This window comes from Myxine glutinosa, chromosome 3, assembly GCF_964187855.1.
Source record: "Myxine glutinosa chromosome 3, kmMyxGlut1.1, whole genome shotgun sequence".
Taxonomy (NCBI): domain Eukaryota; kingdom Metazoa; phylum Chordata; class Myxini; order Myxiniformes; family Myxinidae; genus Myxine; species Myxine glutinosa.
The window spans coordinates 100,374,776-100,401,925 of record NC_136263.1 but is presented as its reverse complement, the minus strand read 5'-3'; positions in this window follow the sequence as shown (position 1 = coordinate 100,401,925).

The window sequence follows — 27,150 nt, the reverse complement described above, 5'->3', positions numbered from 1 at the left end:
GGAGGCCAGCTTGGAAATGTGGTTTTCCCAGGAAAGATCATGGCAGATAGTGAGACCCAAAAGCTTGAGTGACAGAACTTCTTGGAGAGGATTGATGAGAAAGTAGATGGGAAGGTTGTCCAGACAGTCTTTTTGGAGAGACATCGTGAGAATGTGAGCTTTGTCAGGATTGAAACACATGTTGCACTTGTTTGACCAGTCTGTGATTTTGTCCAGGTCTGCAGAGAGTGAGGAGGCTGCAGACTGCCGATCTGAAGGATTAGGTATGGAGCGACAGAGAGTGGAGTCATCAGCAAAGAGAAAGAAAGGATTTTCCAGAGAGTCGGAGAGATCATTGATGAAGACCAGAAAAAGCACAGGGCCCAGAACACTGCCTTGGGGAACTCCAGCCTGAACAGGAAGGGGAGGTGAGGGAAATCCATTCAGGGCCACACGTTGACGACGACCAGAGAGGAAGTCTGCAAGCCATGTGTGTAGATTTCCATGGATACCATAGGAGGAGAGTTTGGTAAGCAGAGGGGTTACCAGACCTTATCAAAGGCACGTGATATGTCAAGGGAGACAGCTCTGATTTCCTGTTTGGCATTGAGGACCTCCATCCATGTTGAGACAGCAGAAGCAGCATGTCTAGAGTAGAATGACCTGGTCTGAATCCAAATTGATGATCCCGCCAATGGAGAAGAGGAAGGATTTGATGTCAGAAGTGATGATGAATTCCATAACCTTGATGATTATTGGGAGCAGGCTGAATGGTCTATAGTTGCAAGGATCTGTTTTTGCACCTTTGTTGTGTAAAGCGGTAATGTTTGCTGATTTCCAAGATGCTGGCAGATGACCTTGAGCAAAAGAGAGGGTGAAAAGAACAGAGAGAGGGTGAGCTATAGCGGCAGAGCAGGATTTTAGGACCCGTGGGCTGATGCAGTCTTGTCCAGGTGCAGAATCAGAGTCGAGGTTTGACAAAAACTTCGCCACCTTGTCAGGAGAGAAGGACACACAGTCCAGGAGCAGCTGGGTTCGACTGGGTAAGGTGGATACAGAAAGAGATGGGTTCGGGACACAACATTTTGAGGCAAACACAGAGTTGAGGCATTCGGCTTTTTCACGTGCGGTGTCAACTGTGTAGCCGTTTGAGGGAAGGGAGGGGATAGAAGGGGAACAAACACCAGAAACAGAGTTGACCAGACGCCTCCAGGATTTGGAGGAGGGAGACAAGTTTGAGAGTTGAGTCTTGAGAGCAGAGAGATATTGTTTCCTGGCTCTCCTGGGGGTAGACACACACTTGCTCTGAGCTTTGTGAAAGGAACTGAGATTGCCTTCAGTTGAATTAGCCTGCCATGAGGTGAAGGCAAGTTGTTTCATGGAAACTGCCTCACCACAAGCTTCAGTGTACCATGGATGGGAGGAAGGGTATGACAACTGAAGACGAGATGGGATAAATCTTTGCATGAGATAGAGCAGTTTACTTTGGAAGAATTCCCAGGAAGAGTTGATGTCAGAGGCAGTGGAGATGGGAGACCAGTCCAGATGATTGATGGCTGCTTGAAGACCGTGCCAGTCGGCCTGAGTGAAATGCCAGACTCGTCGGCACTGAGGAGGGTCTCTGAAAATGGTCAGAGAGATGTCCACTTTAACAAGCAAATGATCAGAAGAACCGATTGGAGCAGAAGAAGAGCAGCAGACATTTGCAGGGAAGTTGGTCATAACCAAGTCTAGAAGCGAAGATATGCCATTGACTGAGATCCGGGTTGGGAAATTGACAGATTGTGTCAGTCCCAGTGAGTCGCAGAAGTCCTTTGCTGAGGTGCCATGGCTGGTGTGAGAGGAACCCACACCCAGCCAGCTGGCATGATGACAGCTGAAGTCACCACATATGAGGAAGAGAGAGTTGGGATGATTGGATAGAAGTTGGTCCATGTTCTCAGATAGGGAGATGTAAATGGAGTCATCACAGTTTGGAGGACGGCACAGAACACATATGAACAAAAGATGGGAGTGGAGAGGAAGCCGTAGCCAGAGGTACTCCTGGGGGTGGACTGGAGAGAGGGCAGTGCAAGGAGAGTGAAGAAGAGAGTTTTTGTTAAAGATAGCAACCCCACCAACAGGACGAGTCTGTCATACCAGAGGAGGGAGTAACCAGGAAGAGATATTAAGGAATCAGAGACATCTTGAAGGAGGAAAGTTTCTGTTAAGCAGATTACGTCTGGTTTGTCAGAGGCAACCTGTGTCAGAAGGATGCTTGTTAAAAAACAGATGGGAGTCAAATTTAATTCCAGTACATTCAGGGAATAGGTGGACAATGTAAAACACTTCATTCCAATTTTATATATGTATTGTTGCGGTTTTGGGAAACTGCTAAGAAGTAATGACAACCACCATACAGGTCCCTTAGAATAGTTATTTCATTGCAGAACATTATCTTAGTCCTAGTCCATTCCCCTTATATGGGTTAGTACTGTATGTCATGTGTTGGGGAGGGAAAGACAGGCCATCCACTCAAAAGGCGATAATTCGCCAGGCAATTCACACAGGCTCAAAGGCACACCATGCAAGCATCATAGTAAAAGTCCCTTTGCCAAAGAGCGTCACGGTAAAAGTCCCTTCGAGGGGGATTGTGGGGGCGGTGTGGAGCCAATGAGAGCCCGTGAAACCCTCTTGAACAGCCCCCGCCCTTGCAAGGGCCTGACAGAAAGGCCTTGGACTTTGTTCTCTCTCCACGTTCCTGCCTGATGCTTTCTGCTGTTTGGACTGGACTCTCTCATGCCTGCATGATTCGTACTCTTTTTCTGCACAAGATCACGACCTGCTCACTCTCCATGTGTCAACGAGATCACGACATGCTCACTGTAAAGTCCTTACGAGACTGATGGCATCGCAAATCGAGGGATTTAGAGACACAAGGCAAGCGTTCAAACAGCAGTTTATTCCCGGAAGTGACTACACAGGAAAAAGCCATCGGGGCGCCCAAAAGGTGGCGGAGCCCGGGAAAGGATATGACATCACAGTATGTTACAATTCCCCCCTTAAAGATCAAGGCGCGTCGGCGCACGACATTTGCGGCTGAAACGCCTAACAGAAACCGGTGGTGGTAATAACACCACTCACAGTGGGTGAAACATCTTCGACTGGAAAGCCATTGGTCGGGGACGTTTCTGGTAAATGTTCTACAGGTGCAGGTACAGTTACGAGCGGCGATAAAGGCACTCTCTCAGATGGTTGAACAGGCAGCGGTACAAATACAGGTGGTTCTGCTGGTTTGGTGTGACGCAACCTGAGTTGATCAAGGTGAATCCGCTGAAGTCTACCATCAGACAGTTTATCTAGGAAAATCTGACCAACAACACTCTCGATAATTACCCCAGACAACCACTTCTGACCCAGGCCGGCATTGAGAACAAACACAGGATCATTTACATTAATTTCACGATTCACAGACGTACGGTCGTGATTATGCTTCTGCTGAAATTTCTTCAATTCGACATTGGCCACCGTATCTGGGTGCACAAGTGACAACCTTGTCTTTAACTGGCAGCCCATTAACATTGATGTGGGAGAATGACCAGTAGCATGATGCGGTCGTGTGCGATAACTCAAGAGGACTCGGTCCAACCGAGTATGTATGGTCCCTTCCGTAACACTCTTTAGTCCACTCTTCACAATCTGAACGGCCCTCTCAGCCCGGCCATTGCTGGCAGGCTTGTATGGAGCAGAGGTATAATGATTGATGCCATTTTGCTTGCAAAAGCTCAGGAAGTCTGTACTAGTATAAGATGCGCCGTTGTCTGATACAATGCAATCAGGAATAATATGAATGGCGAACATACTGCATAGGGCTTCGATTGTAATGCCCGAGCCTGTAGAGGGTACAACAACAGCCACAATCCACTTTGAGTGGGCATCAACGACGACAAGGAACAACTTGCCCAAGAAAGATCCAGCATGATCAATGTGTAACCTCGACCAAGGTTTAACTGGCCATGACCACATTTCAAGTGGTGCTTCCGGCGGTGACTTAGCATTAACCTGACATGTGTGACAATGACGTATGCAGGTTTCTATGTCATCATCTAACTTTGGCCACCACACGTGAGCTCTGGCTATAGTTTTCATAGTGATCATCCCAGGGTGAGCATCATGTAGTTGTGACAATATTGTCTCACGTAGTTTAGGTGGGATGATGATACGACTCCCCCAAAGGAGGCAATCCATGTCAACTGACAACTCATCCTTCCTGTTTACATACAGTTTAGCTTCACTTGCACAAGACGACCAATTAATTACCCGACAGGACACAGCGTCTGACATGCGACGATGTAGGATCGTTGCTCGTACCTCATGCAATTTGCTTTGCAGTGACGGGTGCTTCTCATGAACAACCTGAGACAGCAGATGAACAACATTACCCGGTAGAGGTGGTTCCTCAATGGTTTGCGGAAGCGGTAGACGACTCAATGGGTCTGCACAATACATTTCACATCCTGACCTGTACACAAGCTTGTAGTCATAGCCATCAATGGTTAAAGCCCAACATTGCACCCGACCAGATGAAGTCGGTGATTCTGCCTGATCCTCCCCCAACAGACTGAGGATGGATTTGTGGTCAATTTCCAATATGAAATGACGGACATAAAGGTACTGGTGTATTTTACCTACTCCAAAAATGCAAGAAAGTGCCTCGCGGTCAACCTGCCCGTACCGACGTTCCGTACATGACAGTTTCCTCGATGCATATGCAACAGGTTGCAAAAGACCGGCATTGTTGGTTTGCAATAGTGCACAACCTACTCCATAAGATGAACTATCACAGCTCAAAGTTAGCTCTTTCGTACGGTCGTAATGTACAAGCAAGGGTGACGTACATAACAGGGTTTTTGCATCCCTGAAAGCTTTGTCTTGATCAGAACCCCATTTCCAATGAACACCTTTGTGCAACAAAATGTGCAACGGTTCCAAGACAGTGCTCAGGTTTTGTAGGAAATTACCAAAGTAGGTTAATATTCCGAGAAAAGCCCAAAGCTCGGACACATTGGTGGGATCGGGAGCGTTCTTGATAGCTTCCACTTTACCTGTTGAGGGCAAAATGCCTTTCCGCGTGATGCGATGACCCAAGTACTCAATCTCAGGGGCCATGAAGACACATTTCTCATGACGGAGACGAAGGCCTGCACTGGAGAGATGGCTTAGCACTTTATTCAGGTTCTGCAGGTGTTCCTGGGCTGAGCCCATTCCTTCACCAATACATCATCCTGAAACACAACAGCGCTGGGTACTGTTCTTAATAAGTTCTCCATTTTTTGCCGGACAATGGGCGCAGCGGACCGAATGCCAAAAGGGCATCACTTGTACACGAACAGTCCATGGTGTGTATTGATACAGGTGAAAGTTTTACATTCGTCTGAAAGTTCCATTTGTGCATAAGCATTAGTCAGGTCTAACCTTGTAAATGTCTCACCTCCCATGAGAGCCATGAACAGGTCCTTGGCCTTGGGCAGAGGATTTCCATCCAGTTTTGAATGACGATTTATGGTAGTCTTGTAGTCCTCACAGATATTTAAGCTCCCATCAGCTTTCACTACGGGTACAATTGGAGCAGCCCAGTCGGAGTATTCAACTGGGGCGATGATTCCTTCATCCAGAAGACGATCAAGCTCCTGCTCAATTTTTGCTCGCATCATGTACAGTACAGGTCTTGCCCTATGGAAAATAGGCCTAGCCTCGGCATCCACATGAATCGTAACCTTGTTGCCTTTAAAAGTGCCCACACCATCACAAAATAGATCAGGATACTTGTCGACAATCGATGCACATCCAGCACTGGTAGACACATGGTTCACATTATGCCAGTTGAGTCCGATGACCTTTAACCAGTCTCTGCCAACCAAAGCCGGACCCTTGACCTTTGTGACAAGCAACGGTAAAGTGGGTGACGCACCATCGTACTCGACGGACACAGTGGCTTAACTGATCACAGGCACAATTTCGCTGGTATATGTCTTCAGTTTAGTCGACACAGGTGTGATCACCGGAACCCCACTCTGTTGATACAGCGAGGTGAACATGCCTTCACACATGATAGATCTCGAAGCGCCAGTATCGATCTCCATTTCCACAGGGGAATGATCGATTGTCACCGTCACAATAAATGGAGGTTCAGTATTCCTGGTGTCCACCAAAGAAAACTGGATCATTCTCACATTCGACTGTGGTCGTGCCTAATGTGCTGTTGGTTACATGAAGCATGTGATCAGTTGGCTCTGCATTGTCATTGTCGACATCGACATGTTGAGTGGAAGAGGTGGGTCTCGGACATCGGGCTTGCAGATGCACCCTCCTCCCACAGGTGTGACACGTGAATTGTTTATAATGACATTGGAATACGCCATGTCCACCACCGCAACACCAACAGGTCATGCCGCCAGTCTTCTTGGGACGGTACATCTCGTGGACAGGTGGAGGTGGAGAAATCTGACACTTCTCTTTGTAAGTTGTGACTCTGTGCACATCTGGCGTTGACCTTGTGATGACCCGTAGACTCTTATCAGCTTGCATACACGCAGTGGCAATGTCGGTAACCTTCTTGAGGCCTGGATCTGTCTCCAAGAGCAGTTTACGCAAGATGGAATCGCTGTTAATTCCAATCACAAAAAAGTCTCTCAGCATCTCGTCCAGTCTTGCGCCAAACTCACAGTGTTGAGCCAGACGTCTGAGATCAGCTACAAACTCACTCGCCGATTGGCCCTCACTTCTTTGGTGTGTATAAAACTTGTACTTTGACACGATTTTCCCCTGCTTGGGTTTGTAGTGTCTCTGCACCAACTCAACCAATGCAACGTATGACTTGTCGCGGGGTTTTTCGGGTGATAGGAGATCCTTCATCAACCTGTAGGTCTGGGATCCGCACACAGTCAGCAATATAGCACGACGTTGAGGTGCATAAGCAGTGCCATCAATTCCGTTGGCAACAAAATACTCGTCCAGTCTCTCGCAAAAATCAACCCAGTCATCTGAGCTCAGATTTCATTCACTCAAAATCCTTATCCCGGTGACTGCCATCGTGAAAATAAAATACCACACGTGAGCTCGAACACACAGTCCAGCTCCTCGTCACTACTGTAAAGTCCTTACAAGATTGATGGCATCACAAATCGAGGGATTCAGGGACGCAAGGCAAGTGTCCAAACAGCGGTTGATTCCCGGAAGTGATGACACAGGAAAAAGCCCTTGGGTGCCCAACAGGTGGCAGAGCCCAGGAAAGGATATGACACCACAGTATGTCACACTCACTCTCCACGTGTCCCTGGCTTACTCTGCACGAGATCACAACGTGCTTACTCTCCACGTGTCCCTGGCACTCTTCCCTGCATGGTTCCCGACACACTCAATCTGCCGAGTTCCCGGCGCTCCTTTCCTGCTCAAGTTCGTGCTGGGGATCGCCTTTACCTGCTTGTGCTGCTCAGTGGTGACATCAAGACAAAGGTCGTCGCGAGGAGAAGCATCAGGTAACCTTGCAACCATTTGGTAACAGGATCCCGACGTTCATTTTCCCCTCCCCCTCCCCCGTGAATGTGTGCTGGGTGCCCTTCTTTGTCGTGTTTTATTTGTTGTAATCGTCATAAGGCAAAGATTAAGCTAAGTTTCTGCCTCTTGTCCCTTTTTCTTTCCTATCGCTAAGTTCCACTGTACATACCTGTAAATAAATTGAATTGTTCAGCGTTTCCTTTCCAACTGTCCGTGAATATCCTTTCTTTCATTGGTCCTCCATAGCTCGCATCCAGAGTAGCGATCGGTCGTAACAAAATTATCATCGGCCCGGCGGGTACCAATGGTTGCTCGGCCATTCAAATTTCCATCCAGGAACAAAAGTGGTACACCGCCGGAGGGTACGTTTCCCGATCGGAACCGTCATGTAGTACAGGTAAGATGACCTCAGATTGCGGAGCCTGTTATCGAGCGATGGACCGATTGGGCATTCGTAGTTGCTGGTTCGCAACCTGCTGAAGTACGAAGCTATTCACGAGTGGCAGCCTCAGCTCCGGTAGGTTTGGGAGGGAACGGAGGCTAACCCCCTCGTCGTAGCCCTGAACTGTATATATATTCTTATTCTTATTATTTTTTTAAATTCTTATTATTTTATTTTTTTAATAAACAGGAATTAGATTCCTGCTTGTGGCTGGAGTGGAAAATTCTGACTCAACCCGGGCCTCGAACCAGGGACCTCCATCACTTACGCGGTGACAGCCCACTGTGCTATTGAGCCAGCCGAATCTCCTAAGAAATTTTCCACACCTAACACTGCGAGGTTTATTATGGCGGATGTCTTACATGCCTGCTCTGCAGACCCCGGATGTGAGCGTAAGTATACATGCGTATGTACGTGTATGCAAGTATACAGTCACGTGAAAAAGTAAGTACACCCCATGTAAAGTTTTGACTTTTTCAACATATTGCAACATACAGCTATTTGATCTTCATTTCAACAATATTGATAGATAAAGGTGATATAATATAACAAATATCATGAAACATTTACATTTTGTAGTCCATTGTATAATTTAAATAAAAATAAATGCAAATTTCGCATGTGGAAAAAGTAAGTACACCCCTGCATTTATCACTACTTCAAATACCTAAAATTAGAATCAGGTGCACCAGCTCAGGTGCAAATGATTATAACATTGTTTGAGAGGATCTTGGAGGAACCTGTCTTATTTAAACCTCAGACATTTAGTTTGGTTTGCTCTTTGTTGTTGAAGTGTGTGGCGTCACTATGCCTAGATTAAAAGAGCTCTCTGAGGCCTTCAGAAAGAAGGTTATAGATGCCTACGAGTCTGGGAAGGGATTAAAAACGATCTCCAAACAATTTGAAATCAATCATTCGACTGTCCGGAAGATCATCTACAGGTGGAGAAGTTTCCAAACAACTGCCAACTTGTTCAGGCCAGGCCGCCCCAGCAAGTTCAGCCTGAGAGCAGACCGCAAGGTGCTGAAAGAAGTGTCGAAGAACCACAGAATGTCATCACGGGACCTACCGGTAGCTCTTGCCACTGTTGATGTCAAAGTGCACGAGTCTACCATTAGAAAGAGGCAGCACAAATTTGATCTACATGGGAGGTGTGCCAGGAGGAAACCTTTGCTGTCCAGAAAGAACATCAGGGCAAGACTAAAGTTTGCCAATGAACACCTCGGCAAACACCAGCACTTCTGGAACAATGTGCTCTGGACAGATGAGTCAAAGGTAGAGCTATTTGGCCACAGTAACAGGAGACAAGTTTGGCGAAAACCAAAGACAGTATTTGACCACAAGAACCTGATACCAACTGCAAAGCATGGTGGTGGAAATATTATGGTTTGGGGCAGCTTTGCTGCGTCAGAGCCTGGGCAGCTCACCATCATAGAATCCACTATGAATTCTTCATTGTACCAGAGGGTGCTTGAGGATAATGTGAGGCCATCTGTCGGAAAGTTGAAGCTCAACCACAGGTGGACCTTGCAACATGACAATGACCTTAAACATACCAGTAAATCCACCAAGGAATGGCTGAAAAGAAAGAAATGGAGGTTTCTGGAATAGCCTAGTCAAAGCCCGGATCTAAATCCCATCGAGATGTTGTGGGGGGATTTGAAACGAGCTGTGCATGCAAGAAACCCCTCAAACATCGCACAGCTGAAAGAATTTTGCATGGAGGAGTGGGCAAAAATTTCTCCCAGTCGATGTCAGAGACTGGTAGACAGTTATAAGAAACGCCTACTTGAGGTTGTTTCTGCCAAAGGGGGCAATACCACCTATTAGAGCCAAGGGTGTACTTACTTTTTCCACATGCGAAATTTGCATTTATGTTTATTTAAATTATGCAATGGACTACAAAATGTAAATGTTTCATGATATTTGTTATATTATATCACCTTTATCTATCAATATTGTTGAAATGAAGATCAAATAGCTGTATGTTGAAATATGTTGAAAAAGTCAAAACTTTACATGGGATGTACTTACTTTTTCACGTGACTGTATGTGGAAGTGCATGGGAGATTAACTCATCTACAATCTACCATATAATGTGTGTGTGTGTGTGTGTGTGTGTGTGTGTGTGTGTGTGTGTGTGTGTGTGTGTGTGTGTGTGTGTGTGTGTGTGTGTGTGTGTGTGTGTGTGTGTGTGTGTCTTCATAAGAGTAGGTTTTGCAAGGCTTTGAGTAGTGCTTTAGGAGGGAATTGAGTGGGTGGTTTAAATGGGCAATCTTTGAACACGACTGTGTGTACACCGGTTGAAAGACCTAAAAGACTCTGAGGACCCAAAAGACCCCAAGGACCCAGAAGACCCAATGGACCCCAAACACCCAAAATACCCAAAGACCCAAAATACCCTGTAGACTGTTAAAGACACAAAAGATAATGAGGACCCAGAAGACCCCAAGGACTCTGAAGACCCAAAATACCCCAAAGACCCAAAATACCCCAAAGACTGAAAAGACCCTGAAGACCCAATGGACCCAAAAGACCCCAAAGACATAAATGACCCCGAAGACACAAAACACCCTGAAGACCCAAAACACCCCGAAGACCCAAAACACCCCGAAGACCCAAAACACCCCAAAGACCCAGAAGACTCCAAAGACCTAAAATACCCTGAAGACCCAAAATATCCTGAAGAACCAAAATATCCTGAAGACCACAAAGACCCTTAAATACCCAAAAGACCCTGAAGACCCAAAAGACCCTGAAGACCCAAAATACCCTGAAGACACCAAAGACCCAAAATACCCTTAAAGGCCCAGAGGATCCAAAAGACCCAAAACACCCTGAAGACCCAAAACACCCTGAAGACCCCAAAAGACTCTTAAAGACCCAGAGGAACCAAAAGACCCAAAGCCCCTGAAGACACTGAAGACCCAAAAGACCCCGAAGACCCAAAATACCCCAAAGACCCAAAACACCCAGAAGACCCAAAAGACCCCGAAGACCAAAACACCCCAAAGACCCAAAAGACCCAGAAGACCCCAAATACCCCAAAGACCCAAAACACCCTGAAGACCCCAAAAGACTCTTAAAGACCCAGAGGAACCAAAAGACCCAAAGCCCCTGAAGACACTGAAGACCCAAAAGACCCCGAAGACCAAAACACCCCAAAGACCCAAAAGACCCGGAAGACCCAAAAGACCCCGAAGACCCAAAACACCCCGAAGACCCCAAAGACCCTTAAATACACTGAAGAACCAAAATACCCCAAAGACCCTTAAAGACCCAGAGGAAACAAAAGACTCTTAAGACCCAAAAGACCCTGAAGACCATGAAGACCCAAAACACCCCAAAGACCCAAAATACCCTTAAAGGCCCAGAAGTAGATGTATATGGTAGGTTCCAGGCCAGGCCACCCTCCCCACCCTCACCACATTCCCCACATCACCCTTACCCCCAAACCGAAACTGCCTCAACCCAAAAAACAGGAAGTGACTCACCACAAACCGGAAGTGACCAATTAATTATTTAATTCCCAATTTTCACATTTTCTCGATTTTTCCAATTTTCAAAATATTCAGATTTCACAATTTTCAAAAAATAAAAAAATTGATTTTCCAAATTTCTGATTTGTCAGATTTCACGATTTTCTCCAATTTCCAGATTTGTCATTTTCACGATTTTCCCAAAAAAAATTTTGTCAGGGTATATAAAATAGACGAACCCATTTTCAAAATATTTCAAGATATATTTAACACAATTAGGCGGTTGGTTGAATTGCTTCTAGTATGTATACACAATTATCTATCTATAATTCCAGTAATCTGTGTGTGTATGTGTGTGTGTATGTGTGTGTGTCTGTGTGTCTGTGTGTCTGTGACCGCTGTTTCTCGACAACCACGGGTCCGATATACTTGAAACTTGCCAGGTATATTGCTGGGGACCTGAGGATGTGCCTTTTCAAGGTTTCATATTAATCGGACAAGTAGTTACCGAGCTATGGCGATTTATTTACCCGTACTCGCAAGCCGTTCGCTTTGGCTTTGCGAATGGACCAAACCATTTCATGTAAATAGAGGGGGGGGTTCTACCGTACTCGCAAGCCGTTCGCTTTGGCTTTGCGAATGGACCAAACCATTTCATGTAAATAGAGGGGGGGGATTGTCACCGTACTCGCAAGCCGTTCGCTTTGGCTTTGCGAATGGACCAAACCATTTCATGTAAATAGAGGGGGGGGATTGTCACCGTACTCGCAAGCCGTTCGCTTTGGCTTTGCGAATGGACCAAACCATTTCATGTAAATAGAGGGGGGGGGATATAATTTTAGATATATATATAGTACGGGCATGCCCTAGTAATACAAATAGGGATAACAACACGCAGGATGAATGATTACCTGCTATATATTTTCAGCCTTATATAAAATGGATGATTTTTTACCCGTGTGGGAAAGTAAGATAAAATTTAATAATCATAAGAACCTGCAAAATTCATTAAGATACCTAATAGTCGGGTCAAGTGGATGTGGAAAAACCTGTTTGTTTTTAAAGATGCCCCTTACCCCAAAATTTTTAGATTATGAAAATTTAATAATTTTCTCAAAGTCTAGTTTTCAGCCAGAGTACCAACTACTATCACAAGGTTTTAATGCAGGCCAGATCACCTTTATCTATAGATACTGTTTAAATGAAGATCAAATATTGATATGTCCACATATGTTAAAAAGATTTTAAAAACATTTCATGGGGTATACTTACTTTTTCACGTGACTGTATGTACATATAAATATATATATATATATATATATATATATATATATATATATATATATATATATATATATATATATATATATATATATATATATACTGTATATATATTGTTGCGGGTATGAGAACTGTGTATTTTTTTTATTGTGTGAATTGTTATTATTGTTTATTCTGCGTCCCCCTGCCTCCGGAGCTGTGTAAAGGTGAAAGGGCATCCCATAATTAGTCCACAAGCATACACGTCAGCCAAATAATAGAATACCTCTGTTTAATAGTTATCTCTTATTCTGTGTTTTAGAGTAAGGCTGTGTCTCCCATTAATTGAAGTACTCCATTGCACCAGTGAAAGAGAATAGATCCCCTTTCCTTCCCATCCCCAAAATCTCCATTTCCTTTTACATCCCCTTCCGTCATTGCCGGGCCTCGATTCGCAATTACCTCCCCTCCAAAACCACCATTGAACATGTGCTCGAATCGGAGAAGAAAGGCGTGCCCGCCCGTCGTCATCAAGGGCGGAGCCAGAGGGTCGCACGACCAACCAGGGCCGAGGTGAGCACCCCGATGGGCGTGTCCAAAAGGCCGGCGGCTTAATCGCCGGAGGCGCTATAAAAGGCGCGCACGAGAGTTGGTCGTGGAGAGAGTCGTGAGGAGTCAGTCAGTGGAGTCGGTGGTCAGTTGGTTGCGTTGGTTGCGGTGAGGAGTCGGTGGTGGTGGTCAGTTGGTTGCGTTGGTTGCGGTGAGGAGTCGGTGGTAAAGAGTGAGTGGACCAAGAACGAGTTGAGGGTTTGGACCAGACGAGTCGGACAAGGCCTGGCAAAGCACGCGACGTCCACAGCAGCCACAACAGCAGCTTGGGGGCCTGAACGGCGGTTTGGAGCAGGGCCGTAAAGGAACGGCGGCTGCTAAACGCGCCGGTTGAGGTGCAGGACCCCCTTCGACCTCCCTCTCCCTCCAGCCATCCACCTCCTGCCTTTCCACCCTTCTTGTGTACGTGAGTTTGTTCTGTTTGTTCTGTCCTGGGTTAATTAAGCTTGTGTAGGTAAGCTAAAGATTTCACTGTGTCACCTGCGTCTTATGTGCTTGTAAATAAACGTGACTGCTTTCTTTTTGCTTATGTGTGTAAATAGTCAATAAATTCAGTAGTATTTCCAAACCTTTCTTTGCCTTCGTTTTCCTCTTTGCATTCGTCGTTTTAGTCTTTTCCCAGATTGGACAGCTGCGGTGCGATACGGCCAAGGTTCTGGGTGAATCGGGTGAGTCAGGGATCCTGTAACGGTCGCGGTTGGACCATCCGCTTGGCCCATCATAACATCTAAACCGCGATCGGTAACAATATATATATATACATATATATATATATATATATATATATATATATATATATATATATATATATATATATATATATACATATATATATATATATAGTTGCGAATATGGAATTTGGCCTCCATATCCGCTTGTAAATATTCCCCTATTTCCCCAATACTCCCCAACTATCCCCAATCCCCCATTCCCTAGTCCCATTGTCTGTAAACAACACTCTGTAGAACCGACCTTCCCCTTTTTCCCCCATTAAATGTCGTGCCCAGGTCCACCGCATCCCACGTAGACAACTTTCGGACATCTTGCTAGTTATTCTTAGTCTATGTCAGTTAAGGACTCCTTTCCATTAATTCTGACTCTTCGTTGCACCAGAATGTGATTATATGGCACCAGTAGTGAGTTTAGGACCTTCCCATACCTCCTTCCATCTTCTTCCCCAAACAACAACAACAACAACAACTACAGCTACAACAACAACTACAACAACAGAGGGGCACGGCGCTGCGCGGGGGAGTGTGCGTCCTCACACCGGCTCGGTTAGCCGCCATTGACAATGCGCTCCGGACCATGCGCTCCACGGGGTTACCACGAAGGGGCTCCCTGTCAGCCCCTCGTCAAGGGTGGAGCCGGTAACCCCCCCGCACGCACCCAATGAGAAGCAACGAGCCGATTCCATCTGGGGCGGAGCTAACGAGCCGAGGGCGTGTCACTCCCCGCCGGATATACGCAGCGACTTACCGGATGTGAGGTCAGATGCGCCCCCAGCTTGAGACGACAAGACGCCACCTCGAGCGCTGTGAAACCTCCCGCATCTCTGGACCGGACCGGGTCGATTCTGTCCTTGAGCCAAGAGTGCACCTTGAGCCATCGAATACCCGCTTTCCTTGCCATCAATCCCCGTGTGAGTCAGTTTTTGTCCTGTTTATCTGTGGTCTGTCGGGTTAATATAAGATTGTGTCTAAGTGCCTATCTTCCTTTGCTGTCCCTCTTGTAGTTGTAATCTAACCTTCCGAACGAATATAACCTCCTCCGGGGGTCTTGAGAACCGTATCCCTGGTGTCGTGTCATTTTAATCCCAGCCGTGTGTCTTTTCCTTCATTGATCTAGCGTAGCGCGATTAGTCAACGTTCGGGTATAATCGGGTAACTTGTGCAGACGTGGTCATACCAAACCGCTCGGTAAATAACATCCACCACCACATCTGCAACAATATATATATATATTGTTACGGACCGCGGATAAGATGTTGTGTTTGCCGAGCGGATGGCACCGCGGCCGTACAGTTACCCCGACTAACCCGATTCCCGAACGTTGGCCGGATCGCGCCACAGATATTCAATAGGGGAAAGACAAAAGCGACACGGATGTGAAGAAGAAGAAGAAGACAAAAATAGGGAATACGAATATAATTTATTTACTATTTACACGCTCAAAGTAACCAAGGAAGAAGGAAAGATAATAAAATAATTTACAGAAGATATTAGACACAGTGCAACGCTAGCTTATACAAACTTAATTAACCCAAGGACAGAACAAACAAAACAAACTCACGTACACAAGAAGGATGTAAAGGCAGGAGATGGATGGCTGGAGGGAAAGGAAGGTCCAAGGATGCTGCAGCACGATCGGCGCGTTTGGCAGCTGCCGTTCCTTCGCGGCCCCGCTCAAAACTGCCGTCCAGGCCCCAAGCTGCGGTTACTGAACCTGCTGTTGTTGAAGCTGCTGTGTTGCTGCGTGGACGTCGCGTGCTTTAGCCAGGCTTCTTGCTGTTAACTCCTCTTTTTGGTCCAACTTTGGCGAGCAAGGTGACGAATAGCAGGCTTTGTGCTTCCCTGGATATCCTTTTTGCAGTACCTTGCGCGCGCGCTTTTATAGCGCCTCCGGCGATCAAGCCGCCGGCCTTTTGGACACGCCCATCGGTGTGCTCACCTCGGCCCTGGTTGGTCGCGTGACCCTCTGGCTCCGCCCTTGATGACGACGGGGGGGTACGCCCTTCTTCCCCGACCCGAGCACATGTTCAATGGTGGTTTTGGAGGGGATGTAATTGGCAATTGAGGCTTGGCAATGACGAAAGGGGAAATGGAGGTTTTGGGAATGGGAATGAAGAATGAAGGGAATCTACTCTATTTCACTTGGTGCAATGGAGTGTCATCTTAATGGAAGACAAGGCCTTACCCTAATACACATAATAAAGATATAACTATTGAACAGGGGTATCTATGATTGGCTGACGTGATTGTTTATGACCTAATTATTGGATGCCCTTTGACCTTTATACAACACTGGAGTGAGGAGGGTCCAGAATAAAGCAATATTTCACAACAATTTACTATACAATACAACACAATAAAAAAACACAATCCTCATATCCGCAACAATATATATATATATATATATATATATATATATATATATATATATATATATATATATATATATATATATTGTAACGGTTTTGAGAAGTGTAACGGTTTTTTGAGAAGTGTAACGGTTTTTGAGAAGTGTAACAATTTTGGAGGAAGTGTAACGAATGTGAAAACGTTACAATGTGAACGTTACAAAAGTATGGTAACACCCTGGTAATGTAAATAATGGTCGCAGCCGTCCTAGTTAATTCCATGAAACTTACACGCAGGCCACGATATATCTTTTTAAATAGTGTATTTCCTTATTCTATGTAGGCTAAATATGTGTTTCCCACTAGATTGACTTTGCATTGTATCAAACAAAATAAGCGTAGGCCCTTCCAATTTCCCCAAATCATCTCCGCTCTCCAAAGTTCCTTTCAAAAGGGTGCGAGTTGTGTTCAATCCCGCAAGCCGCCATTGCCCATGTGCTAATCTCGGAGAAGAAAGGCGTGTCTCCACCTCGTCATAGAGGGGAGGAGTGAGCCAGAGGGTCGCATGTCCAATCAGCACCGCGGTGAGCGACCCGGTAGGCGTGCCCTCGCAGCCGGCGGCTTGATTCCGCCCCGAGTTATAAAAGCGACTGTAAGGGACTGCTTTACCAGATGACCTGGGAGATGAGCGAAGAGGCGACACCAAGAGGAGCGGTGAGATGCGAAACGCTCCAAGCCAAAGAGGAGAGGTACTCGGAAAGGGAACCAGCCTTGGAGAGACGCGCTGAAAAGAGGGAGACGGCTCCACCAGAAGGAGAGGAGCAGGTGTGCCGAGCCAGCGCGTGACGTCTACAGCAGCGGATACGCGACGGAGGGTTTTCCCCCCAAAACCGCGAGGAATTGAGAGCTGCTGCCTCCGACCTTGCCTCCCTCTCCAGCAATCCACCTCAAGCCCTACCTGCCTGCAATATCCCCTGTGTAAGTGTGAACGTCGTCTGTCCTACTCGTTGTTTTGGGGTTAAGTAAAATGAATAGTATAAGCTAACGATGCACTGTGTGACTGCTTTTTCCATCCATTGCTTGTAAATAATTTTGGTCGTTCTTTCTTTTTGCTTGTGTGTGTATAATAAATCTGTTCTTCCTCCGTACTCTGTCTTCTTCTCTTTTCCTTCTCTTTCGGTCGCTTTAGAGGTTTCCCGATTGAATATCTGCGGTGCGATCTGGTCAACGTCGGGTGGAATCGGGTTCTAATCGGGGAGTAACTGTTCGGACGCGGTAATACCAACCGCTCGGTAAAATAACATCTTTAACCGCGTCTGTAACAATTGGTGTCTGGGAGTGGGATTCGAGGCCCGAACCAAATTTTTAAAACGTCTAGAAAAAATTTGGTCAAAATTACGAGCTGCCGAAATTTTGTTGTTTTATAAAACCCGAATTTTGAGATCGCGCCATGGACAATCAAGGCGATCGGATGCCGGTGGGAGAGATAGACGGGGTAGAATCGACCCAGGACCTCGGGGAAATGTATGTGGAGGAAGGAGAGGAGGAGAACATTGGTTATGTGGTTGAGGGGGTATCAGGTGCACAAAACGGCGTCCTCGCGCATGTGGGTGTAGCGGCACCAAATTTAGCCGCGGCCGCGGTCGCGGCAGCCGAGCCAGAGATGCCAATGAATTTGGACCTGTTTATGAAACAGATGATGGCCTTTATGGTAAAAACAGACGATAATTTCAAAGGGATGGAAAACAGGATAGGGGGCCAAATGGGGGTAATGAGGGACGAAGCGAGGGCTCAGAGTGAGCAATTGGGGGTAATGAGGGACGAAGCGAGGGGTACCGGTGAGGGGTTAGACAAGAAATTTGGGAAGTTAGACAATAATTTTGAGGGGTTAGACAACGGGATAAAAGAGGTGAAAAATGGGTTAACGGGGGTAGAAAACAGAATGGCTGCCCAGGAGAATCAGATAGAGGGGATGAAAAATGGGTTAATGGGGCTAGAAGATAGGATGGAGGACAAATTGCGGGAGATAGGGGAGCAATCCGCCAGAGAAATTAAACAAATGGGAGAGCAGATAGAGGAGGTAAAAATCGGGGTAGAAACCAAACTGGATGCTCAGAGGGATGAATTGGGACAGATGAGGGCAGCATCTACAAAAGAAAGGGAGGAGATGAAGGAGGAGATACGACGAGGTGTGGGTGAGGAGGTTTCGGGGCTACGCGAGGAGGTAAAGCGAGGTGAGAAGCGTATGGAGAAAGAAGTGAGGAATAATACGGCTAGGTTACAGGGGGGCATAGAGGGTCTGACGAAGGGAGTAGAACAGCTGACAGTGGGACAAAAGGAACTCGTGGACCAAGTGGAAAAGAACACTGCAATAATCGGGGGGTTAAAAGCGACACAAAAGGACATAAAAAATGAATTAATAGCGACACAGAAGGAATGTCAGATGGTACATGAGGGGTTGACGAAGAAGTTGGAAGAGGTGACAGAAGTAATAGAGACGAAGGACCGAGAGGTGAGGACGCACATAGAAACGGTTAAAGTGGCGTTAGAGGAAGAGATAGAGGGAGCGCACCGGGAGATGAAGGAGGTAAAGGAAAAATTAGAGGAGGTGGAAGAGGGGGTGAGTGAAATTAAGAAGAGACGGAGGGAAACTAAGAGGGAGATAAAGGAGGAAGTCATGGAATATGTACAAGGTCTGTGTTCAAATCATGATGAGGTGCTCACTAACCAAATAAAAAGTTTGCAGGTGGCAGAGGAGGTGCGACGACGAGGTACGGAGGTGAGTGGCAATGTATATGATGTGAGGGGAGATTCAATCGGCTTGGGGGGTGGTGTAGACCCGGGTGTTCGTGAGGGACCAATGGTAAGATGTATGACTGGTCCGGAGTGGATGGACAGGGGAGGTGTGCAAGGAGGTGTGGCTATGGGGAGTGAGGGGGGTGCTGGTGAGCAAGGATGTGGGGGTATGGCGTGGGTAGCGGGTTGCGGAGGAGCGACCCAGGCATCGACACCAGGAGGGGTAGTGTTTGGAGGGACGGGGGCCGCGCGGGAGCCCCCCGGGAATAGCGTACTGTGGGAGCCCGAACGGGTTGGTCCCGCGTTGATCCCGCAAGGAGTGACGCGCGGGGTCCGACCTTCGGGCGCCCACAAGGTCCCACTCGCGCCGTATGACGGCAAGAGTGATTTGAGGGCGTACCTGGCGCAGTTTGAGTACGTGTGTAAAGGCAACGGTTGGAATCCGGACGAAGGTGGAGTACACCTGGTGGGGGCACTGCGCGGTGCGGCGGCGGAGGTGCTGACGGCTTTACCACCGGGTGCTCTCACCCTGCCAGCTCTCCGTGCGGCATTAATTAATCGGTTCGGCATTGAACAGCAAAGCGAGCTTGTTAAAGCCCAACTTGCGCAGCGAAAATGCAAGCCCCAGGAGACCATCGGGGAACTTGCTCACGATATTCGCCGCGCGGTCGGGATTGCACACGCGGACATGGCAGCGAGTTCCCAGGAAAGCCTGGCGCTGGATCACTTTATTCAGGCCCTTCCGGATCTGGAGCTCCGGCAACAGTTCGCCATGTGGCGCCCGCAAACCATGAGTCAGGCGGCCGACGCTGCAGCCCGTTGGGAAGCAGCGAGGCCCCTGGCCCGGGGAGGCGAGCGCCACGCAGTGGCGGTGCGTCAGATGGGGCCCGTGATGGGGGGCGGCCCCCCAAGGGGGCCCACCCCCGACGGGGGCCCTGACCTGGAGAGCATGGTCCAGAGGTTAGTGGATCGGCGCCTGGCGGGACCTGGACCATGGCAGGCGGCCCCAGCGGTGGCACCCGGTAGTCCCCGACAGAGTACCCCAATTCGGACATACAGGGGGGGGGGAATTTGGAATACCGGAGGCAAGCACCTTACCAGGTGAGGTGCTATAATTGTGCTCGGATGGGTCACCGTGCATGGGAGTGTCGAGCTCTGCGCCGGGATGTTTCCCGCCAACCGATGCCCTCAACTCCGCCCCGTATAGATCGGCCTAGCCGACCTCAGACACCCCCCCGCCAGGGCCCGGGAAACTAGAACGTGCCGGGCATGCAGGGCGGTGTTCGGCAGTAGGGGATGGGGAGAAGCCCTCGTTGACGCGACAGGTCATTCATTGTGGCCGAATTGGGACGGGTAGTTTGACAATTCGGTGCAAAATTGCCGGCGTGGGGGTAGACGCCGTGGTGGACACGGGAGCCAGCGCCACGATCATCAGCCCCATGGTCCTTAATTCGAGTGCAGACGGCTGGGGTAAAATCCAGCGTCTGGAAAATCATAGTTTGCAGTTGGCTACCGGGGCAACGGCTCCGATCATAGAGCGTGGTTTTGTGACCCTCAAGTTGGGATCGGTAAAGCAAGAGATAGAGGTTTGGGTGGCGGAGGTGTGCGACCCATGCTTAATAGGGTTGGATTTGTTGACTGCCAGCGGTTGTAAAATCGACTTGAGTCGGGGGATCCTGCGATGGGGAGTGGAGGAGCTACCATTGGAGGGGGTGAGCACGGCCGAGAGGGTGGAGCTGGAGGCTCCTGAGGCCGTGACCATCCTCCAGGGGCCGAGGCCATTGTGCCGGCCCGATGGTCAGCTCGCCCGACATGGCAGGAATCCTGCGGCCTGGTCGAACCGGTGGCAGCGCTATCCATACCTGGTTTAATCGTGGGCCGTACCCTTGTAAAAACGGACGGGCCGGTGGTGGCCGTCCGAGTAATTAATATTAGCACAGAACCACGCACTATAGTGAGGGGCACGAAGGTAGCTGGCTGCACCCCAGTTAGAGAAGTCGCGTCAGTGAGGGGCGAGAACGTCCAGCCGAGCCGGCCCCAGGGGGAGCCTTCAATAAGTTCTAGGAATTGGCCCGATCCCATTTGCGAGATGGTAAATCGTAGTAGTGTAGAGTTAGGAGGTACCCAGAGGGAGGCCTTACACAAACTGGTTGGGTCCCATTTGGACCTCTTCTCCTTGTCCACCGAGGATATTGGACGTACGGGCCTGGTGAAACATCAGATCCACACCGGTGAGGCCCGGCCTATTCGTCAGGCCGCCCGACGGCTCCCTTGGAGCAAGAGGGCGGAAGCTGACGAGCAGGTTGAAAAAATGCTCGACGCAGGTGTGATCGAGCCCTCGGGAAGTCCTTGGATGTCACCTGTTGTGCTGGTCAAAAAGAAGGATGGGACCACGCGGTTCTGCGTGGACTATCGCCAGCTAAACAACGTGACACTCAAGGACTCATATCCCCTGCCAAGAATTGATGACACCCTCGATGCCGTTGCGGGCTCAAATTGGTTCTCGACTTTGGACCTCAAGAGTGGGTATTGGCAGGTGGAGATGGATAGGGCAGGGAAGGAGAAAACGGCATTTTCCACAGGTAAGGGACTGTATCAGTTTACTGTGATGCCGTTTGGTTTGTGTAACGCCCCCGCCACCTTTGAAAGATTGATGGAGCATGTACTAGGCGGCATGCCATGGCAATCATGCCTGGTGTACCTGGATGACGTCCTAGTACATGCCAAAACGTTCCCCCAGGCAGTAGCTAATTTGGACCAGGTGTTCGGGTGCCTCAGACAGGCAGGGTTGAAGCTGAACCCGAGTAAGTGCACTTTGTTTGCAAGAGAGGTGGCCTATCTAGGTCACGTGATCGGCCGCGAGGGGGTAAAAACGGACCCAGACAAAATTAAAGCGGTAGAGGAGTGGCCCGCACCACGTACCATCAAGGAGGTGCGGGGATTTTTGGGACTCTGCTCCTACTACCGGCGCTTTGTGGCGAAATTTGCGGAGTTGGCCCGTCCCCTCCACCGGCTTACGGAGAAGGGGACGCGATTTAATTGGACACGGGAGTGCCACGAGGCCTTCCAAAAATTGAAGGGGTGTCTAACATCCGCACCCCTTCTAGCTTACCCCACTAGTGACGGGGCATTTACCCTGGACACGGATGCGAGCCAGGAAGGATTGGGCGCAGTTTTGTCTCAGACACAGGAGGGCGTGGAGAGAGTGATTGGTTACTATAGTCGGGCCTTAAGTAGGCCCGAGCGAAATTATTGCGTCACTCGCAAAGAGTTATTGGCTATGCTGGCTGCCATGAACCATTTCCACCCGTACCTGTACGGGCGGAAATTTTTGGTTAGAACTGACCATTCCTCCTTGCAATGGCTCCTTCAGTTCAAGGAACCGGAGGGCCAAATTGCAAGGTGGTTGGAAAAGTTGCAGCAGTACAATTTTGATGTGGCCCATAGGGCCGGGAAGGCCCATGGTAATGCGGACGCACTCTCTCGGCGTCCTTGTCTGGGGGAAAACTGTAAATTTTGTGCGAGACACGAGGAGAGGGAGCAATTGGGCGATTCCGCCCCGATTCTCGTCGTCCGGGCAACCCGGGTGAGAGGGCCAATTTTGCCACTAACCGCGGACGAGGAATTTGGAGAGTTGGCTTGGAGCACGGCCCAGCAGGAGGATCCTGTTCTGGGGCCGGTGTTCCAATGGGTCAAATTGGGGCAAAGACCAAAGGGGGAAGAGGTCACCCCCCTCGGGGCACAAACAAAGGCGTATTGGGCTCAGTGGCAGACCCTGGAATTGAAAGGCAGCATCTTGTATCGCAAGTGGGTGGAGGTTCCCTCTGATAGAACTTCCTGGCTGGTGATAGTCCCTGACAAATTCAAGAACGTCATATTGCAACAGGTGCATGGTACCTGCTCCGGCGGCCATTTGGGCAGGACAAAGACAATATCTCGGGTCCGCCGGAGGTTCTATTGGGTGAATATGGGGCGCGACATACAGGACTGGTGTCGGAGATGCGACGCCTGTTCTGCCAAAAAGGGACCAGCACGGAGGATGAGGGCCCCCCTTCAATTACATCAGGTGGGGGCCCCCCTTGAGCGGGTGGCTATGGATATTCTAGGACCGCTGCCCCGCACCCGCCAAGGTAATAAGTATATCCTCGTTGTAATGGACTATTTCACCAAGTGGCCGGAGGCCTATGCCCTCCCCAACCAAGAAGCAGGGGTGGTAGCACAGGCCTTCGTAGAAGGATTTGTATGTCGGCACGGGATTCCACAGGAGCTGCACACCGATCAGGGTCGAAATTTTGAGAGCCAATTACTAAAAGATGTGTGCAGACTCCTGTCAATTCGGAAAACAAGAACCACGCCCTTGCGGCCACAATCTGACGGGATGGTGGAACGGTTCAACAGAACATTGATACAACAACTGGCATTGTTCACCACCACCCGTCAGGATGACTGGGACGAACATCTCCCGTACCTGTTGATGGCCTACCGAACTAGCCAGCACGGGGCCACCGCATGCAGTCCAGCGTTGCTTATGTATGGGCGGGAGTTACGGGCTCCCGCCGACTTGCTATGCGGTCCCGTGCCAGACACCACGGATACACCGCCGAGGGAGGGTTACGCACGTCACCTGGAGGAAGGCATGGAGCGGGTCCATGCCTTCGCCCGCCGCCAGCTCCATCTGGCGGGGGCCAAGATGAAGCGTAGGTACGACGACCGGAGCCAGGGGAGTCAATACGCTCCGGGGATGAAGATTTGGTTCTTTAATCCCCGGAGGCGGAAGGGCAGGTGCCCGAAACTCACCTCCCCCTGGCAAGGCCCGGGAGTCGTCCTGTCGCAAATCTGTGCCGTGGTCATTAAAATCAAAATGGGGCCACGGGCCCCCCCTCGGATCGTCCATGCCGACCGGATAAGACCTTATGCCGGCGAGCAGGCGCCCTCATGGATCGCCTCGGCTCTAGATGCCGAGGCAGGACCCAGTACCTCTTGCGACGGGGGCTCGTAGCGTCAGAGGACTGGGGGGGATGATAGTGGGAACGCCCCCATGTGGTGGGATGGCAACTCTGTCATCCCTCACAGAGTGGGGCAAATGCGCTATAGCCTTTGGGGTGTATGGCAGTGAAAACTAGCCCGGGTGGGTTAGGTTATATTGTTAGGGATCTAGCGAAGATGACATTAGGTAACGTTAAGTTTAGTTAGTGACTGATACCTGTAGTGGGGACGCAGGTAGATTAGCGTGGATGATAATGACGTGGGAGCGCAATAGTTTAAAGGGACGACTGGGAAGCGCAAGTTTCAGAGGGGAGTAGTTAGCTGAGATGATGCCGTGTGTTTGAGGATTGAACAGGTGTGATTGAACAGGTGTGATTGCACAGGGGTGCAACTGAACAGGTGTGTGGAGCAGTGTATGAGGGAGTAGTGGTGATTGCGGTTGTGTTGACCAAATGGTCCAGGAAGAAAGGAGGGTGCAGGTGGCACCAGGTATGATTGCACAGGTGTGCAACGACAGGTGAATGGAGGACAGGTGTATGGAATAAATGGTATGGAGTATTGGAATGGATGGTCGTGGAGTGAGTATGGTGGAAATTGTGGAGTGGAGTGGATGGTGCGAAGGTGTGAATGGGGGAAGAGTGGACCCCCATCACGGATACCCGGGGCGGGTAGTGTAAGTGTTAGGTAGAGGGTACAGGTAAATTGTGGTTGGATATTGGCATCTGTGGTGTGGGTGAAAGAATGGTCTTTGGATGGGTGCATTAGTGTTGTGGAAATGGCTGGGCGTGTAGCCTGTTAGTGTGTGTAGTTGGTTTGGGCACTCCACCACTGTGAGGATGTCGGCCAGGTGAGGCCGCAGGTGGGCTCTGGGAGCCGGTAGTAGTTGTTGTGGATGGGGCCCGAGGATCCGGAGGACGGACCCGGGTAGCCCAGTGCCAGAGGGCACCAAGGGGTGACAGAGCCAGGAGAGGGCCTTCCCCAGTTAGTTAGGTTAGGGTGAGGAGCTAGGTAAGCTCGGGTGGCAACTGCAGTGGTGGAGGTGTGCAGGTGGGTTGACCTGCTGGGAGAGCTACACGCCGCAGCCCAGAAATTGTGCGAAGGCACCGGGAGATGAATCGGGGGAGTGAGACCCCAAATTGAGAAGCACCACAGTTTGGTCAATGGGAATTGGTTTTTAGAACCCATAGTGTAAGTTGGCCAATGGATTGGCAGGGAGAGACCCCGGGTAGTGTAAAGTGTGTTAATGTCATTTAGAAAGTAGTTAGGATGAAGTCTCCTCGCACCATCTGCATCCACTCACCTGAGGTGACAGGTACTCCACACCATGCCATGTTTTGATTATTTTTTACTGTGCAAATGTTTTGGATTGTGAGACGCATCATGACGTGGGTGTGACATTGTGCGTAATTCCATCTCTGCCTCCTTATGAGGATTGACGATGAATTTGGTGATGGCAAATTTTGAAGTAGAGGGATTGTGGAGACGAATTTGGTATAGGGGAAATATGGGGAAGACGTGACAGTAGGGACGAATTTGTAAATGGGTAGATTTTGTAAATATGGGGTAAGGGCAAGGGTAGTGTAGGTGACAGGGGGGTGACGTACGGTAGGGACGAGCTTTCTCACTTCGCCCTCCGTACGCATTTCGCCTTGCATTGCCTTATTGACGTGTACCCTTGTGACCTTACCCCTCGCTCAGTTGTCTTTCTTTTGTCTCCCACATGACCTGTGCGCCATTGGGTGCCGAGGGGAGCATGCGTGAGGTGGCCATTGTGCGCCCGAGATTCCCAGAACCAGCATGCATTGCGTTGATGTACCACTTTATGGACCGCTGTTCTGCGGCCAAGTACCACTTGATGGACCCCAGGTTCTGGGGCAGGGCACCTCTGTTGGAGACCGGCCATAGTGGCCAGGGAATCTTGCTTGCGGACCTCGGTAAGGTGGCACCTATGCCAAACAGGTGGACCACCCTTAGTTGGCCCCTGAGGCCCTAAATAAAAAAAACGAACACAAGTTGTGCTTTTTTATATTTCCAAGTAGGCCGCATGAAGCCAGAAGACGTCGGGAAGAACATCGGCCCAGCAGAGAAAGAGAAGACCACCACCAGTTGTTTTGTTGTGTTTATTATGAACCATGGTGACTGCGCACCGAGTGGTGCTTTGTGGTGCTTGTGGTGCTTTTGGGTGCTTTGGTGGTATTGGTACTGGTGCATCGATGCAATGCGTGCTGTCTCCTCCCTCCCAACAGGAATTTCTGTTTTTTCTTGTTCCCTAAAAAAAACAAAAAAAAAACACAGGTCCTGGGTTGCGTTGTAAATAAGAAATAACGTCATTGTAAATAATGCTCCCCACCGTAAATGTATAGTTTGAGAATAATTCCGTAATTCGGTTAGCTGTGGGCTTGAGTCTGTTAGACAGGGTGCAATGCAATAGGGGGACATACTTATTTGTGTTTTAAGATTGTCACACTCAGGGTCAGGTTAATTGTAGAGGGAATTACACCTACGTGTCACACTAAGTTAAAGTTTAGTAGGCCCGAGCACGGGCCTGAAGAAAGGAGGGTGCAGTGTAACGGTTTTGAGAAGTGTAACGGTTTTTTGAGAAGTGTAACGGTTTTTGAGAAGTGTAACAATTTTGGAGGAAGTGTAACGAATGTGAAAACGTTACAATGTGAACGTTACAAAAGTATGGTAACACCCTGGTAATGTAAATAATGGTCGCAGCCGTCCTCCTAGTTAATTCCATGAAACTTACACGCAGGCCACGATATATCTTTTTAAATAGTGTATTTCCTTCTTCTATGTAGGCTAAATATGTGTTTCCCACTAGATTGACTTTGCATTGTATCAAACAAAATAAGCGTAGGCCCTTCCAATTTCCCCAAATCATCTCCGCTCTCCAAAGTTCCTTTCAAAAGGGTGCGAGTTGTGTTCAATCCCGCAAGCCGCCATTGCCCATGTGCTAATCTCGGAGAAGAAAGGCGTGT